At 30.8% G+C, this 16,251-nt stretch overlaps 1 long non-coding RNA gene across 7 annotated transcripts; it reads right to left on the reverse strand.

Moving 5' to 3' along the window:
• Positions 1-1,436: 1,436 nt before the first annotated feature.
• LOC112590239 (uncharacterized) lies at positions 1,437-11,165 on the reverse strand. 7 transcript variants are annotated; one of them, XR_003114074.1, is made up of 13 exons: positions 11,041-11,165; positions 10,265-10,470; positions 7,849-8,549; positions 7,570-7,639; positions 7,233-7,372; positions 5,867-6,079; positions 5,347-5,735; positions 5,165-5,263; positions 4,374-4,430; positions 4,023-4,284; positions 3,739-3,897; positions 3,442-3,544; positions 1,437-3,139 (listed from the first exon to the last, which is right to left on the reverse strand). It is a non-coding gene; the product is annotated as an uncharacterized LOC112590239 (long non-coding RNA). The 7 variants fall into 7 exon arrangements; XR_003114073.1 differs by having other exon boundaries at positions 7,233-7,639; XR_003114072.1 differs by lacking the exon at positions 7,233-7,372 and adding an exon at positions 6,667-6,857 and having other exon boundaries at positions 7,570-8,549.
• Between the last annotated feature and the right edge of the window lie 5,086 nt (positions 11,166-16,251).

Consider the following 16,251-nt stretch of genomic DNA (forward strand, 5'->3'; position numbering starts at 1 on the left):
CCCGGGTCATTCCCAGAGAGATTATCCCCTTCTTCCTAGGAGCCGGAATCGGCATTTGGGCCCCTACCCCCTCGGGCACCCAGCTGCCCTTTCCCTCGGCGTCCCGGCGAGCCGCTCCCACCTCTTGATCGAGCTCCGCAAGAACAACTAGGCAGTTACTAGACATACTGTAATGTACGAACATAACCTTTTTTGCAGCTACTAACCAATTTTAAACTGTTGATAGCTATATGGTAACTAGATTATGTTTATTTAGAAAAGCAACGCCATCTATTATCGTATTTTCTATATGATTACTAGATACTAACTGGATCGCAACATCTGATTATGGGTGTTTATTTCTAGCGGTCTGATTTGTAATCGAATTGGAAGCAGTAATATAAACTGACTTTAGAAAAAGTTCCCTAGAATTCGATTTATGAAACGTGTCCTCGGAGCAATCCGATCAGATCCGATTAGCTCCCCAAATAGCACAAGGACGTCCAGGACGGACTTCGCGCATATCCTGAGGAAATCCTGAGTTCATCCCGGGACGTCCTCAGGACGTCTTGAGGAATAGCAAACGAGCGCCACTTTTCCGTCCTCAGGACATCCTGAGGACATTCCGTCGGACGTTCTGAGGATTTCCGTGGGACATCCTGAGGATTTCCGTGGGACATCCCGAGGATATCCTGTCGAACGTCCTGAGGACTTCCTAAGGACGTTCTTGTGCTATTGGGGTGGGACATTTCTTAGACGTCTAAAGGAAAAAATTCCAAAAGTGAAATAGAACTATAAATGTTAATTTCTTAATTTTGATGTAGGATCGAGTCGAATGCTCTTTTTCTTATATTTATAATACAAATAAAAAATAGGAAGCACATAACTCAATTCAATTAGGAGTCAGCAAATTCAAAACATATTTTTACTGTTGAAATGTGTTATAACTAATAACATTAGACGAATTACTTTGCCAATATGTTAAATAAAAGATATTAAAAGTATTACTTTTTGTATTATTTGCAACATTTTAATTAAAATATTTCTATTTCACTTTTAGAATTTAATCAAAGTATAAAAAAAGAAAAAACGAATTATTTTACACTACATTGTATTTATATAACCTCAATAATATATATAAACTTATATCATATCTCAATACAAAATATTTCTACAAGGCAAACTGTAAGATTATAATTTAATACAAAAAATTTTAAATAAATGCTTTCGCTTATTTCACTTATTTCGCTTATTTGTATCCGGCCTAATAAAATCATAACGTTTATATAAACTCGTCCGAAGATTCGAAAAACTTTTTCAGCCTACACACAAAAAAGGCAAAACAAAAGAAAATATAATTTTTTTTATCAAATTTGCTTTGTACTATACACGGTGTCTGGAAAGGTAAGGTCAATCGAATAGGAGGTGAAAGAGGAGCATGAGTAGAACACATAATATGTAAATAAAATTTTTTCGTATTTGCTATGGTTTAGAAAATATAGCGCTTTACAGGGGTGTCTAAAAAGTGTTGATACCTCTTAATATTTCAAAAAGTACGCATTTCTGAGAAAAATGTTTCATACAGAAATTGTAGGGTTTTAAGTGTAGCAGTGCATAGAAGAATAGCGTTCTCAAGGTCACGTAAAGATAACCTTGAAATTTTTAATGGGTATCCCCTTTCCTCTTCTTTCCCTTCCTATTCGATTGACCTTACCTTTCCAAACACTGTATATCTCACAATATTCCTATTTTTTACAAATGCACTTAGATACAATCGATTTTTAGATACTTTGACGAGAAAGTACTTTTATAGACGTTTGTTGCCATTTACTCCCGATATACGGATACAAGCTAGCTATTCCATAACGACCAGTATTATCAAGTCACCATCACCATAAAGCCATTTCATAATTATTTATAGAGTGCTTTCCAGCAAAACGACATAGGTGACACAATGTAACATAATTACATTGAATCATTTCCTTTTTGTTTAACATTGATAAACGACAAGGATAAAACGATTTACTGTATTACGTTGATGGTACTGTATACGTTGATGGAAAGCACCAATAGTCAAGTCTTGAGAAAACCGTAGTAAAGAATGATCACGATTTTTTCTAAGTACAAATAGACATTGAATTGTTTAAAGCAATTTCACAATTATTTATTAAGAATATTATTAGTAGAAATATTTGAAGTAAAACTTACGACCAGCTCACAAGGAATTTCTTTCCCTAAGTGTTTGGATATCTGAATCCACAAATAAATATCAATATAAAAAAGGACAAAGAACATTCTAATCATAATGGACTTTGTTTCTGACAAAAACTATTCTATTTTTTTAACGCCAATTCATCGTGATCATTGTCGATAAGAAAATTTGTCTCAAAAAGTACTTTCTTTGATCATACAACCACAAAATATCGAAGAATCATATGCACAAGCAACGTCCACGTGTGCAATTTCATTTACAAATATAACCAAGTTAAATTGTACGCATTCTTTGTTTTTAGAAAACATTTTATGTAACGAATAAAGATAGAAATTTTAATATTAATAGCTTAGTTAATACACATGTAAAAAAAACTAATATTTGCTTAAGAACAAATTTGTACTTTTCTTTAGTATGATTTAAACTTTGGTCAGAGTTATTTGCACGATCTAGGCGATTTTCAAGAACTACGCCAGTGCATCTGTTCTTATTGAAATTCTCTATGTTTTTTATTTTTATATACGCTATCAATATACTTATATTAATTATATATTGATAACGTATATAAAAATAAAGGACGTAGAAGATTTTGATAAGAAATTCATTAAGAATAGACTAGTAATTAGAAATCTCGCAAGCTCCTGCGGACATGTATGACAGTCCTGTGTCTGAGCGGTGCGACCATCATGCCGGCCGAGCGGATATGCAAGAGGAAAAAATAGGCATAGCTCTTGAGTATCATGATGCTCATTGTGAACCCATGTACCCGAGTTTATCACTGCGGACACTCACATCCGAGTTGGTTGTATAAATACACTATAAGTTACAGTCCAATGGACGGAATTATTTGCACTTTTGATTTTCAAGAGCTACGCCTATTTTTATTCAAATACTAATTGTATCCCTTAATTAAAATTTTATGTTGTTGCATGTTCATCCGTATTGTTTCTGCAAAAAAAGAATATATAAAAATTAATGCTGATAACTAATTTAATCGAGATATATATATATATATATATACACACACACACACATATATATATATACACATATACACACACACACACACATATATATATATATATATAGGGTGTGTTCCCATTTCCTCTCATTATCAGTACTACTGCCAGTACTAAAAATCTATAATTTACCTCACGTACATTATAGGACTTTCATTACTGGCACTAGTACTGAGAGGAAATGGGAACAGAGCCATAGTACATTCAATAATGCAATTTGTAAAAATTTACTTTGCTTTTTTTCGGTAACGTTCATTTGCATGCTGTAACCACGATTTTATTGGTTCACTGACAGTTTCTTCTGTTGCGTCTATAAAATTAGTTCGTACAACACCTATAAGGAAAATAGGAAGTCAATTTGGTTTATAAATTAATATTATAATTAAAAGTGACAATAATATATATATATATAATATATATATATATATATAATATATAATATATATAATAATAATAATATAATAATATATATATATAATAATATATATAATATATAATATATATATATATATATATATATATACTTACTTAATATAATTTTCCGTAGCTCCAAATCATAAAACATTCGCTTTTTCTTTCCTCCAATATAATTAAACATGCACGCTAATTTATCGGATGTCAATGTTCGTAGAAGATTAAATATCATTTTTTTATATCACTTCCGCCAATACGCGATAATTCTATAATCTGTAAAAAAATGTGAGTATATAATACATATAAATAATAAGTATAATATATGACATATTCGCGTGTGCGCACACACCTTATATGTATACGTATACACAATTGATTCCAATTTTTACAGTACTTACCAATTTTTTGCGATTTATTTGACCTTCAATTTTTCAAAAGCATTTAAATCTTCCATAGTCTCAAAGGGAAAATTATTCATTATATTCATTATATCTTGCTCCGCAGTTTTGTCTTCTATTCCATGAGAAACAGATGTTTGAAGATTTAGTAAAATAGTGTGTAATTTGCTATTCAAAAATTTTCCTTGTTCTTGCAATGAAGATAATTGAAATCCGATGTCTGATAGTTTCCTTATCACGTAACGTTCAAAATTAGAGCGTGCTACAATTATAAAATGTAATAAAATATTAATTAAAGTATATTCGTACATTGTAAAATAAAATATTTATAAATGACAGTTTTGTACTTACTTGAACCAATATTACTTGCGTTACGTTCAACGCTAGACTCGTCATGATATAAATTATCTTCATTACATGTAGGGAGAAAATATATTAATATACATTTTTAAAAAAGCATAACATTCCCAGTAAACAGTAACGTAACATCAATTTTATAATTTCCTAACAATGTAACTTGTGTATAATACAGGCCTTATATTGCATTTAAAATCATATATTTATATTATATATATATATATATATAATATTTATTGTTAGAAAATCTTATATATATATATATTAATAAGTAACGACTGTTATTTATAAACAACTAATAATAAAGAAATGCGCCAATATGCAGTTTAGGTTGGTTCTTTTGTTTAATAATATTTTTCGTGTACATTTTCTTCATGTAGCAGACTACACGCCGTTACTTCCGTTCTTGAAATGCAATCTAATGCTGAAGTTAGAATAATATAATCACATAATTAAGTTGATAATCAATTTAACAACACCGATACAAATCAAAAGATCTAGGTCTGACCGTATATTGGCGCATTTCTTTAGTATTGATTGCAATAACAAAGTTAAGAGGGAAATTATCAAGATTGGGAAGTAACGCGTTATTTAATTATACACTGTTACCGTAACTTTTTTCTCGGAAACAATCGTTATTTTATTGTCTGCATAGTAATGGTGATGCGTTTACGTACACTTTTATGAAATAACGTTTTCAATTCTGGAAATTATAACATTGGTGTAATGTAACTGTTAGCTACTGATTAGTATGTCTCTCAATAATAAATTATCTATGTATTTACCAAAAATAACATCCTTATCATTTTTCTTCTTAATTTCGCGTACATTTGTATTTTCAGATTTCTTTTGCTCATTTCTTTCACAAGTTGTTACAGCTTCTTCTGTATAATAAATTGAATCAATTTAATGTTTACATTTTTTATATACATTATATAAAAATATATAAAGTTTGTTTCATATTTACTTATAAACTGTGTTTTATCATCAAATTTCCTTGATTTATCAAATCCTTTTATTTGCGGAATGTTAGCATAACATGGTAACTGCGTATTTTCTTTATCAGAATCGCTAACATCACTGCTTGACATAACCTTTTTCGCTTGACATAACTTTTTTGATGTATCATCAAATTTCTTTGATTTGTCAAATCTTTTTATTTGCGGAATCTTAAGATAACATGGTAAAACAGCGTATTTTCATTATCAGAATCGCTACCATCACTACTGCTTGAGATAACCTTTTTCGCTCTGTCTTTTCTAGATTTCTTAGAATTTTCAAAATCGTCATTTTCAGAATTAATGTCCGATGCTATTTCTGCTTTCTTTAATTTCAATAATCCTTCTTCATATGAATCTAAACAGAAAATGCAATTTATTAATGCTTAAAACGTATTACAATGAAGAATTTATATAACAAATGTTCAATTAATATAAACTTTAATCACAAATAACATTTCTACTTTGTTGATTTCGTAAGTAACTTACTTGAAGTGGCTAATATCTTGTTTATTTCATGCAAGGGCCAATTACTTTCATATGATATGTGCTGTTGTACAGCTTTATTAAACTTTAAATGTGAAGTAAAAGGTGGTCAACGAGCGGCACTTTCATTTTCCGTTATCCAGGAAATAGGAATCATTTCCACTCCAACTTCGAACTCGAGGATGGACTATAATTCTTCCATTATGTATATGTGCACTGTATAATAATATATCATACATATATATTGTACTATATTCGATATATATATATATATATATATATATGCTAGTTAAGCTTAGAATATAGATGGCGTTAAGCACTAGGTAACAAACGAGCGTTGCGAACGCGGAGAGGAAAAACGAAACGAATTAGCTAGTGACATGCAATGATAACGAACGATTTGCGCTATTCAATTAAGAGAGATCAGTAGAAAAAAGCTTTTGTGATCCAAGCAATAAATACCGTTACAAATGTTTATATGTGATGTTATTGGTGAATACTTACAAATACATTACATATATATATATATATGTACTTTATATATATACTTTATATATATATATATATATATATATATATATACTTTATATATATATATATATTTACAAATGCAGCAATAGAAAGACAACAAATTTGTTATTTAATGGTAGCTTGTCATATTTTGTTTTAATATCTTTAATTGGCCATATCTTTAGGTCTGATAAGTTATTCACAACGAATATTCCCAGAAGAGACAAAGGACATGGTTTATTATAGAAATCTTCTCTATTCATTACCATAAAATTACCATAAAAATTCATTACCAATAATTACATCCGTATTAAGTTCTTTATGATGAGCAACATTTTTTATTTCAACAATGCTTCCATTTATCAAATCACAGCAATTATCTGCTAATATATCAGTACGTATGATTACATTTAAACATTTTATTATGTAATACTGCGGGTTACAGCAGCCTTCAATTAAAGGACCTTTGATATGAGTTGATTTTCTGTCAATTACAAAATCAGATAATGTTATGTGCAATTCGCGTGGTTTCTCAATTTTTTTTGTTCCTGTTCAATATATCGTTGCTTTTTCAGTATCTTCTTAAATATTTGCAAGTAATTTTCATACTTGAAAGAACTAAACGTATCCAGTGTACCAAACTTTTTCGCATCTTGTGTTAAATGAATAAGACCATGCACGTTATGTGAAACGTTGTGAATATCATACAACAACTTGAAAGATACAAAATATTGCAGAAGCTCCTGAGCATAGTCAATAAGTTCTTCAAATTGTGAACAACATAATATCCTAATTGCCACATGCAATACTAAAAAATGATGATATAAATCCTTTCGAAGAAGTTTGAAAGCTACACAACCTGTATATAATAAAACATTTCGAAATTCTGTTGCCTTCCATAGTTTAACAAGGGCAAGTGATCTTGGTTTGTGTACAAATTCGCATGGCATGTATAATTTTAAAACATTTTCCAGCTCCGATAATATTGTCTCAACTTTCCTGTGTTGCAAACGAACTTTAAGATCCCCAAATAACCATATGTATAACAATTTGCGCATAACTCCCAAACATATTAGATGCATATAATCGAGAGGTATATTGTTTACGAGATCAAAATCTGGTAACGCTAAAAGAGCTGAATGCCCAATGTGATAATTTTCATCCTTCCTTAAACGAAAATCTGTATCTGTTCGTACCTGTGCATTTATTTCAGGAAAACACATTTTACCATTAACGTAGCTGCCTTCAGTTATGCACTTTGTGCAACTGTAATAACCGTTATGTCCTTTTATTTGCAACATAAATGCCTTTGCTGGCGCATCACATATTATAGAATGTATTGTGCATGACACACTTGTGTTTTTTAAAATGATTCCTTCTTCATGTAATATTTTTACTTCATCCACAAATTTTGCAAGAAATTCATTATTATCTGATGGTTTCTGTGTTCCATAGTAAATACCAATAATATAAACCTCTTTAGATTCAGCTACGGATCCCAGGATCGGCCAAAATTGTTATTGCGATGATTTTGATAACGGCAATCCATCAACATTTATTGATATTTTGGTTTCTGTGATATTTCGTGAAAGTGACGGTATAATACTTAGTATTCCTTTTCTCAGTCCAAAATGAAAATATTGACCACCAGCGCAAATCTCAATATTACTACTCCTAGGAGTATGCAAAAGAGTTCTTGGATCAAACGGTATGTTCAAGCTGCAATTTTCACATGTATATTGTTTTATTCCTTGTAACAAAGAGCGCAATGATGATTGCGAAATATGTTCTTCAATAGCCCATTGGCTTAAAAATGTTTTTAAATCAATACTCTTATTTAATGCGCTATCTACATTATTATTTTCTGTAATATCGTTTATGTGATCTTGTACGATTACGATATTCTCATCAGAAAGCTCATATTCACTTGATACTAGATCTTCATCATGTAAAACATTTTCAAATATATTTTGGACTGTATCATCATCATGCATATTATCATTTTGTAATGGACTTTGTAATATATTTTCAGAAAATGATGTTGAAGCAAATGTAGACTCCGTAATTTCATGTGATTCCATTATAATATCTGCCTCCATTTTTACCATCCTTTTCGTTGTGAAGAACTAAGTACGCGTTTGTACGAATGTTTATGCGACATGTTGAATTAGTTTTCCTAAAATTAGTTTAGTAGCAATTAAAAGTGACAAATTAACAACTGAAAGTCAAAGTTAATTTAGTAATTACTGTTTAAAATGTAAAAATAATAATACACGCATTTGTATGAAATTTTTTATCGCTAATAAAAATTAATGGTCAATTATTGGAATATAAGGTCTGTTCTTCATTGTTAAACTAATGCACTTTTGCAACTTAAAAGGAAACAAGTAGAGAAGACCGGTGTTGATTATCATATGTTTCTTATTCAGCTGCTAGAAATGCTGTTGTATTGTGGCTTCATAAGTATATCCTACGCAATGGCTGCGTCCAGCAGAGAAAGCTGTTTCGCTGTTGTAAAATGTGAATCTAATTAACATATACTCTTGGTTTCGGCCAAAATTAAAAGCATACACCAGTCAGATTTATAAATCTTACAGTTGCAAAGCAGCTTTCTCTGTTCAACGCAACCAATGCTTCTCGATCATATGCGTGATTTGGAGAGCTTGATGTAACGTTTGCCTGTTATTTGAGAATTACTATTTTCAATAGTAAATAACATTTTTAAACTTCACTTAATTGTTAACACAAAATACTAGAATAAACAAATCATATTTTTTGATAAGCCTTCTTGAAACTTTATATTTGTAGTAAGTTTTGTGACATATTATGATTTAATCGATCTAATCTTTTACGAGCGAGAATGTATGAAAATGAAAAGCGCATCGGGATATAGGGAGACCGAATGTAGCTTCTACATTTGGTAGAATGTGAAATGCTTGTTGCATTCTGGGTTAGATCGTGATCGAGTTCGCTATTTTCTCCCTATGAGGCTCTTTAGTTGATAAGAATAAAAAAGTTCGTTAAGTTTATTAATTTTTTCAGTAAAATTTGGAATATTAATCCTCAATTCATAGGTATCACTACAATTAATGATAATATTTATAAAAAACAGCAATACAGACTTGTGTCTTATTTTTGTGTTATAACTGCTATACATATCTGATTAATCATTGCTTTTAAATATTTTTATTACTTTCTTTAAAAATTTGTTTCTGTTATAAAAAATAAATAATTTTAATTAATTAATGTTTAATCAAATTTCTTTATTTTTTATATTACTATTTATTTTTAATTTTATATTGTAGAATAATATTTATAATTGTAAGAAAATTTTTAAAAATATTTCAATTTGTTTCGAATATGCAAATTTATTATTTAAAATACTTTGTGACAACTATTGTGATCATATCGAGTATGATTGTTATATTTTTCATTAATTCTTTGAAATCTCACATTTCTTATTAAATTGATAATATAACTTAAATGTATCATACTTACAGTAAGGCAGAAGGATGGAAATATATGAAGGATGGAAATCTACAGAGAACTGGAAATTCTATTAGCAATGAATTAATAATAAAAAAGTAAAGTATGGCAATCAAGCTCGGTCTTCATTATGTAACTGTGAATTTTTAAGTTAATAAGAAAAAAAACTAGTGCAAGCTAATGCTGCCAATTCAGATGTAAGGAACAGATCTATAATCTAAAAACTGAATTTTTACAAAGCAATATCTTATGAACGTCTATTGAAACAACTTTAAAATTATTTGTAATTGGAATCGGATTGCAATTGAATTCAATCATGCAAAAAATTGATAGAATCATGCAAAGAATTGATAGAACTGCAATATTTATTCCAAACTTGATTTCATGCAGCTATTTACGACTTACCAATTTTTTAATAATGTAGGCTAATTCACGTAGTTCGTCACACACCGCGTTCTATGCTTTATCGGGTTAATTGAACACATAGGTTTACGTAATTAATTCAAGGACATAGCGTGTTAGGTACATAGCGTGTTTTTCCCACAAAAAGCGATACAGCGACTTTGGTGCTGCCGAAGAGATGCAAAGACAGGACAGCAGTCTCAAAAATACTGTAACATAAGATATTAAAATTATACTGATAACGATACAGCTATTCCCACTTGATACTACAAATGCTTGGAAACATTCTTCTGCTCTTACTTTCTTCATTGAAAAGAAAGGACTAAAGGAACGCTTTTAAACATTTATAGTATTAATAAGTAGATTGCAACTTATGTCTCATATGTAAATCAATAAAGTACATCGACATTGTATGATTATACTGCCGGTCTGCCGGTGACCGGTGTGATATTCCACATACAAAACTATGTCAAACATTTTACTTATTATATTTTACATGTTATATTGCAAAATAGTAGCTGGTAATGTACAAACGCTAACCCATCCATATCAAAATTTAATAAAACGTTAAATTAAGCGAAGAATTTATTATTTTATATATATACACATATATTAAATTGGAACGTAAAATTATTCCTCGAACGTATACATAACCTATATTTTTCGATCAGCATAGTTTTGCGATATCAAAAGAATATCATAAAAATGTTATTTTATTTCATGTGCATAACGTGTTATTTATATGAAATGATTGTTTAAACAATAAGATAATAACGTACCTTATGCGTTTCCCTTGATGCGCGCAGGTATGCGAGGAGAACGTGTGAGAACGTGGTCGATCAGTCGGTGGTCGGACCGGAAACGATCAGCTATTCCAGCAATGGGCGCGTTCAGCAGACCAAGGCTGCGTTCCGTTTCACGCATGTGCGCGTAGTATATATATTGGTATGTATATATAGTGTACGTCACGTATACTATAGGTAAATGCGCGCATAGGCGCATGAAGGTACGGTCACATGAACGAGAATGAACGTGCGGGACGGAGGATGCATGATTCAAACAGCCAATCAACGCCCTTCCAAACTTTTATATCCCGCATGTTTGCGTTTTATATAAAACATTTACATTAAAATAATACAACTATATCCTAAAAGGATCCCAGGATATCCCGGGACATATTCAGGATGATCCTGAGAACGTCCTATGCTATCTAGATATCCTGAAAAGATCCCAGGACATCCTGGAACATATTCAGGATGATCCTAAGGACGTCCTGTGCTATTTGGGTCATGACAAATAGAGAAGGACATGGTTTATTTACTTGTGATTTACATTTCAAATCATATTAATACGAATCAGGCAAAATATATAGGTATATACTTTATGAATCTTATAATTACTTTCCTAGCCAAAGCAATCTAATGTGAAAACCAAATTGTCACTTTGCACTGTGAAATGAAATATGAATAATTAAAATTGACTGACATAATAGGTTAAGAAACCTATCATAATAATGAATTATAGCGGTTGTTTGATTTACTAATTTTTTTGTAATTAAAACAAGGAAATTAGCGGTAGCCGCAGCAAAGTACAAAAGAATTAGGCTAAGAAAGTGCTTTTCTGTTAATTGTACAAAAAACAGGAAAGTTGGGTGAAACTAATTAAGAAACTTAAACTCTTTTGAAACTCTTTTGTATTTGACTACGACTATCCCAAATCTTATTATTTGATTAATTTTTTTTTGTTTTGAATAGCAAAATATCTTCTTGTCCTAATGACTTTGTACTTTGTTGTGACTATCTGAAACCTTTTTGTTATTAGTTTTATTTAAAAAAAATCAAATAACAAGGTGGTTTGAGGTAAATACAAAGTATAAGGGCGTTAAATTTTTTACCGATTAGTTTCACCCTATTTTTTTATCTTTTGTGCAATTAATTTTCTTATCTTTTGTGCAATTAATAGTAAAATACTTTCTTCTTCTAACTTGTACTTTGCTGCGGCTATCTTTAACCTCCTTCTTATTTGTTTTATTTAAAAAAAAATTAATGAAACTGCTATAATTTGTCGCAATAACAGATTTCGTAATTTGTAATATTAGTCAACTTTAACTATTCATATCTCGCTTTGCGGTGTAGAGCGACTATTTTGACTTTCAACTATGGTTACTACGCATTAAAACACAATATAAATATGTGAATTTCAACCAAATCGGAAGTGAAAGTCTAAATTAGATAATTACCTAATTTTCAACTTCCTTCAAATGTCTATTCCCAGACAGCACAAAACGTCTTCGGGATCATCCTGAATATATCCAGGATAATCTTGGATATTTCTAGGACGTTTTAAGATTTGATTATAAATATATTTTATGAAAATTTAATATGCATTTATAATTACTTTTAACTATGGGGAATATTTAATATAATTTAGAAATGTTGAGTATTATAATAAGTATAAATGTCCTATAAATGTCCACTGGATAACCACAGGATGTTTGTAGAATATTTGATTATTCCAGCCCTAATAGCATAAGGTGTCCTGAGGATGTCCCAGGGACGTCTCGAGGACATAGGACATCCTCAGGACGTACACTGGACGTCCTCTGGATAGTTGTGCTATTAGGGCAGATAGCTCATAATGTCCTACAATTATCCTAAATACATCCAAGGCATCCTAAGATATTCCCCAGAACATCCTAAGTATATTAGATTTGTTTTTGTAGGCACTGGATTCTTTGTTCTTTTTCTCTCGAACATTCGAATATATATGTATATATTTCATTTCAAGTGCAGAAAGTGTTAAAGAGTTTAGATAAAACATCCTATTATTATCGTTAAACTATTACAGAATATTAGATATATAAGATGTCCTAGAAATATCCTAGGGATTTCCTTAGGATGTCTAGATTTTTGCATAAATATTTATATAATAAATATGGGAAATATATAATTGCATTTTTTTATGTAATGTGTTTCTCTTAAAACTGAACAATTTTTGTCTGAAACATTTGTCTGAAATGTTCTTAATACTTTTCGAAATATGGAGCTGTATCAATTAAAATAGGACATCCTATATAAATTTGAAAGTTCATAATCTATAGGGTATTAAGTATCCGCCGCCCACTAAGTATATAGCAATACTTTTTATAAAAAATTAAGACGAAAAGTCCTGAGTCACTTTTTTCTAAAATGATTATTGAAGAAGATATTCTTAAGTAAATACTAGCCAATCAGCGTCGTCATTTAGCTAGACGCAGGTTTGTGTGCCGCACACTTGATATTATGCGTAAACACTTCGCCGCTACTTTCGACGAATTTTCACGTCGCTAAGACAACCTGCAGTTACAAGATGCGTGCAACTTCGCGCTCATAATCGAATGACATACGCAATGCAAATGGAAAATAACGTTAATTCGGAACGGAGCGTGTTAATAATTAGGACCCTGACAGCACATATTCTCCTGGGGACGTCCTCTGGACATCTGTGCTATCAGGAAAATAAGTAATTTTGTTTGGAAAATAATAGGTAATAGTATCTGTGACTATTCTTATTTATTTATTTATTTTTATTTACATCTTAATACCGAAACCAAACCACAATGGTGGTTCCAATCGTTTGTTACGAAGAATAATAATAACAGGGGCGAAGTGTTTACGCATACTATCAAGCGCGCGGCACACAGACCTGCGTCTAGCTAAATGACGACGCTGGTTGGCTAGTGTTTACTTAAGAATATCTTCTTCAGTAATTATTTTAGAAAAAACTGACTCAGGACTTTTTGTTTTAATTTTTCATAAAAAGTATCGATATATAGTTAGTGGGCCGCGGATACTTAACGCCCTGTATTAGATGTTATTATTATAATATCATATAATGTCTTCTATCATATGCCTTATCTTTAAGAAGGAAGTCTTATTAATAAGAATGACAAGCTTCTTAGGGTACGTTTCACTTAACGAACGCAACGCTCACGGAATTATTTCGTCCTTGTTGCTCGCCTGAAGTTAAACAAAGACAGATAATGCTCGCGAACGTTGCGGTCGTTAAGTGGAACGCACCCTTATATACAAGGTGAAGAAAAAACCCCGGGGCCCCTGAAAATTTCGAAAAATATACACTTTATAAAAAAATGTTTCAGACAAAAGTTGTAACGTTGAAAAAGATCTATTTACCGATCTTAACAATTTGACCTTGGGTGGCGTCATCAAGGTCAGAACAAGGTCACCTCGGATTTTTTAAATGGAACCTTCAATTTTTTATTGCATATTCTTATAGCCCTTCTTCAGACCTTTTTAAAGCGCTATAGTTTTATCCAATTTGAATAAGCTGTTCCGAAGTTATCGAATTTTTTAAAGTAAGATATCTAGCCAACTAACAAGGGACATTCGGCAACGCGGAAATTCAAAAAAATCTGAAACTCTACATAATTGTAGAGCAGATATACCTAATAACAAAACAATTTTTCGTTGGTGCCCAAAAACGGTTTTAAGGGTGGAAACAACCCCTTGAACAAAGTTGATTTTTGTCTTTCTAAGCGAATATTATCGAAACTATTAAAGATATGAAAAAATGTTTTAGACAAAAGTTTTATGGTTTTAAAAGTACTTTATTATGCTATATTTAGATTTTTTAAAAATGTAAAATTGTGTATAAAATACCCCCCTCCTTCTCTTTTTTCAAATTGTTAAAATCAATTGTCCAACCAAAATAAAGCTTATTTTATGACAAATTCAACCATATATAATAACATCATGTTTGGAAAAGGCAATATTGAAAAAAAAATTAAACATGCTCTTATATGTATGCTACGCGTACCAAACTTAAGGATTCGCTACTTGACGATGGCATTTCTTTCTTCCTCAAATCTTCCTCATAATTGCAAACTGTAAAAGATAAGGAAGGAAGAAAATAGAAAATCTAAAAAAGCAATAAAGTTGATGTTAAGAAGTAAGTAGGAGAAAAATAGCATGATAAGGATACAGTCACTAATATTTAAAAATGTTATAAATTATAAAATTTCACGTAATAGACGTTTATTTTGCCAACATTACGGCTACCTTTTTCATTAATTTAAATGACACGCGTAAATATAAATAAATATGTGTGTGTGTGTATGTGTGTTTTTGTACGTGCGCACGTGTGTGTACATCATGGCAACATGCAAAACACTTATCACAAGTTTTATGACTGTGCGACCAAAATAGCACTCTTTATCAAGTACAGTGCAATCAAGGTTCATTATATTGACATATGTTATCTTCATTCATTTGCATATAAAAGCTGTCCATTTTGGAATACATTTCAGTGTTATTGAAGCAGTTATTGAAGCAGTACGTATATTATTATTGCTGTGAGAAATGTTTAATTAAAATATCCTTAAGATTTGTATCATAATGTCAGTAATAAATCCAGCTAATGTTATTAATTTGTTAATTGCGACATTTCATTTCACAAATATTGCAATAACTCCTGTTAATCATCAAGAGGTGGAACTCCATGATACAATTACTGATTTAATAAAGAGTGCTATACATCACGATATTACGATCGAACATGAGTGGGGACTTAATTTTGACGATCCATCAGAACCGCATGACGTACAATTTGTAGATTGTGATTTGTACGATATTGATGCTGAAGAAGATAATTATGGAAATGAAGTTTGCACTGTGGATGATGAAGGTGGAAATGTAAACTTAAATTATAAGAAAAAGGCAATCGAATTTTGGAAGAGTGGAAAGAAAGGACATTTATCTCTTACTTCTGTACAACATCGTTTTAGAAAAGTAAAGTTTAATTAAAAAATAAGAAGAATAATATATAATAAAATACTTGAGGCTTTTACGGTGTACAGTGACCGGCAGTGATTCGTTCCGCGACAGAGAGAACTCTATTTTCCCTCTCGCGGAACGCATCATTGTACATACAGCTTTGACTATAAGTATAAAGTGTTACGTCCTGTAGATTTAATTAGTAAAAATTCTTTCCTC

This window comes from Harpegnathos saltator, unplaced genomic scaffold, assembly GCF_003227715.2.
Source record: "Harpegnathos saltator strain DR-91 unplaced genomic scaffold, Hsal_v8.6 scaffold763, whole genome shotgun sequence".
Classification (NCBI taxonomy): Eukaryota; Metazoa; Arthropoda; class Insecta; order Hymenoptera; family Formicidae; genus Harpegnathos; species Harpegnathos saltator.